The sequence below is a fragment of the Gastrolobium bilobum genome, unplaced genomic scaffold, assembly GCF_033153095.1.
Source record: "Gastrolobium bilobum isolate Gb01-03AN ecotype WA unplaced genomic scaffold, APGP_CSIRO_Gbil_v1 utg73964, whole genome shotgun sequence".
NCBI lineage: Eukaryota > Viridiplantae > Streptophyta > Magnoliopsida > Fabales > Fabaceae > Gastrolobium > Gastrolobium bilobum.
Genome location: NW_026899965.1, coordinates 74,062 through 77,974, shown reverse-complemented (window position 1 = coordinate 77,974; position 3,913 = coordinate 74,062).

Genomic DNA, 3,913 nt, shown 5'->3' with positions numbered 1-3,913 from the left:
AAAAGTATCCAAAAAAATTATAATAAGTGCATGATAATTCCTAGAATATTAAATAGGACTAGTAAAACAAGTTTCAAGTTAAAATAATGAGAAATGGTGCCAGAAACTGATACTGGCTATGAAAAGTGCGTACCAGAAAGGTGCTCCGAAAAATAAAATAAAAATATGATAATTCTTATAAAATTGAGTAGGTCAAGAATCCTGAGTTTGGGATTAAAATGCTAAGCGTAGAAATTAATGCTAATACTGTGTGTTTTATTTTAAAGTGGCTACATATACTAACTTAGCACAAAACCCTAGGCCATAATGCCTCTTCTACGTGAGTGTTGGTTGGTCAGGGTGTGAGGGCACTATTTTATTGCTGGTTACCTTCTTTTCTTGAGAGAAAATCAACAAAACTCTTCCTTTCTTGAGATTTTCCTTCTCCATTGTTGAGCAAACACTTGGTGGTGTGGGTGAGAGGGTAAAAGGTGCTTCTTGCTGGTTTGAAGTGGCTGTGAGAGGAGTTGTTGTTGCTGTTTTTGGGTTGGGTGAGTGTGTGCACCATTTGCTTGGCATTTGTGGTGCCAAGGAGCCATCTTTGAGTGCAAGAACAACCTTTGTGAAGGCATTTTCGTTTTCTGTATAAGTCAGAGTTTGAGGAGCTGATTGTGAGCTCTAAAAGCACTCTTTCCTCTGTTTTAAGCTTTGGGGTGAGTTGCCTAACCTTGATCATGGGTTTTAATGTTTTAAAGGTGGTGTCTTTGCATGTAAATGAGTTAAACATGTAACCAATTGTTAGTTGAACCTAAATGAACATAAGAATGCATGCTTTTACGTTTTGAAATGATAAAAGTTGGACCTTTGGCTGGATTTTCGCAAAATGCAGAATCTGGGTTCTGTCGCGAAATATCCGGATATGGGGTCTTCTGATATCCGAATATAGATATCCGGATATTGATATCCGGATATGCCCCCGACATATATCCGGATATTCTAGGTTTTCGATGAACAGTAAGGTATTGTTCATACAGAGGTCTTGTTTGGGTTTGTGGACCCTAGTTTGTTGAAGTGGTACTTCTGTGATAAATTATCTAAGTCAGAACCTAAGTGTTTAAGGGCTTGTGACTTTGTGGGAAGCCTTAAGACGTAAATCGTAAAAAGAAAAAAACGTAGTCTTTATGTTTATGCTTTTGAGCTATGTTATTGATATGCTTGCTGGTTCTACATCAGATTGTGATCTGCTGTGTTTTGGGCTTTGAGATTATGTGGACTTTTGGCTTGGATAGCTAGCTTGCAAGGTAAGCTTTCGTGTCCTCGGTTTAGCCATGTTGTGGTTCCACTATGTCCCATGGGGGTATGGTTATATGCATGTTGTGTTACATGCTTTTGATGTTTTGGAAATGCTTTTGAGCTGTTATATGCTAGTGTCTTTTGGATATGCATGTGGTGTTCCACCTATACGGTAAGCCTGAGTATGTAGTACATACAATATGGTGAGACTGTGGGTGAGGTGCAAGCAGTGTTCCTTGTACTATATGTAGGTATAAACGTATTCCTGCATTTTTCTGGCCAGTAGAATAGTTAAACACACATGTCTTGAATATCTGTTGCACTGCATAGTTTTGGAACTTTTATTGGAAGTTACTTCTTTTGAACTTATATTGCACATGTAAGTGAGCTTGGGGTGGAAGATCCTTGAGGATCCCTTGTCTTACTGAGATTTCTTGTTTAGAGATCTCACCCCACGTTTGGGGACGCTTATTTCAGGTTCAGGAAACCCAGGAGTTGAGACCTCTAGTGGCAGGAGGCCAGAGCTTAGCTGATAGATGATACATGTTTATGTTGCTTATGCTGATATTCTGTTAAGATTGGATGCTGGATCCTGTTTACTATCTTATGCTTTTAGCTTCATTTATGGTTATGGATTATCTTGTTGAAACGCTGTTGTTATGATGTTGATTTGGTGAGCATGGGGATTGTCCATGCCATATAGACTTGATTATTGTCTTGCTTTATTTTAGATTCGAGTTGTATTAATGTATCAGGATATTGTCCGGATTACGTGTTGTAATGTCGTGACTTAGATACTCACTTTATCTATACTAAGAGGTATTTCAGCTAGATGTCTTTTTGCAATTTACATACAGGCGATATTTTATGAAATTGATTAAGTAATCAACTTGGCTAAGTATAATGACGTCATAATTGAAAAGAAAAAGATATTCCGCATTTTTAATTAAGCGCAGCTTAATACGATGATATGTTAACAAATCGGGTATACACGGGGTGTTACAACGGACGTGAGCTTTGAACAATGAGCTTGGTGGATTGCCTTTGGTCCTTGACCAAAAGGATTGTGGTAAGTGCTTATGAAAATTGCATGAATTCTTGAACAACCAAATGTATGTTGTTATATGGTTCTAATTGATATGGGAATGACCTGTGTGTAGGCATTTTTGGTTGGACCAAGCTCGGTTGTATCTTGCATTGGAGCTACCTAGAGAGGGAGCTTCAATAAGGTAATCCCTTTGTACTGGGGTTAATCCCCGTGTGTGCTCCACCATGCCACTTGGGGGTAGTGGTTGGAGGTTGTACGTTAATAGTGTAATTATAACATGCTCATGCATAAGTATATATATGGGATACATAGGATGTACCGTGTCTCTGGCCAGTAAATAGTTGCCTTCAGGCGTTACGTACTTCCACTAGATAGGTCTCCATGAGGGAGTTTCAGTTGACCTGGGGTCATGAAGTAATTATCCGTTGAGCTGCACTCTAGGAATGTCTCGGGTGTATTGGTGGTGGGTGCCTTGGTTGATGTTCTGGTAACACTTCCTTGGATGAGAACCCGTAGGCTATATGCCGAGGCCAATAGCCGGATTTTGTGTGGTTTTGGAATTGACCATTCCAGCTTCATCGTATATTTACTCCCCATTCATCCCTACTTCACTAAATCCCTTACTTTACCCCGCTTTGGTTGTTATGATGCATTGCTGATATTACATCTGAGTGAGCCATTGGGCGGAGTAATCTCCAGAACCTCTAGGTTACTGAGATATATTCGTATATCTCACTCCGTGTTTGGGGCATTATTTCAGGTAGTTGCAGTGGGGCTGAAGCTGTGGGCAAGAGGCCTATAGGATGAGCACTTGGAGACTATAAGACTTTTTGCATTTTGAGGCCACTTTTGGCATAGGCTAGACTTAGGGCATGAACATTACATACTGCTGTAGGATTATGCATCTTGCTATATTTATTCATGCCATATTTTGCCTAAGTCTAGTTATTTATTATTATGTTGTACTTTGAGGACTTATCATGTTGTATTTGGAGGATTCATTTGTACTTATGTTAAGCATTTGGAGAATTGTAATATTATTATTATGGACCTTGTGTAATATTTAAAGCATGTATGTGATGAAATGACAGTAGACCTATTCTAGGATATGATTTTATGCTTACTGTAAATAATGCATGCAAAAGGGAATAATGTGATTGAAATGATTTAAGTTTTGACAAAGTGAGTAATGAATGGTAAATTGAGGTAAATGATATAATTTGTTGTGGGCTATAAGAGCACCAAGATATTTTTGGTCCTTGAGTGCCACCCTTGTCTATTAGGTACCATTTGATGATAATAACACACTTTTGATAAAGTGGGATAGGTTGAATAAACAAAGGATATACCGTCGAAATTTATATAAAATGACAATTTTTAGATCAACTTTAGGAGAGTATATCTCCCTCCACAGAAGTTCAATAGGGACGTGCCATACACCATTTTAAAGATCGAGAGGTCAACTATGTTGTCTCAAAATTTGGTAGCCATTGGAGTTGTACGCAGACCTGTAGACGCAGTTGAGTGAATACTGTCCAGAATGCCCTCCACATGGGGGTTGTCAGGTGGTAGTTTTGGGAAATTTATTTCCCC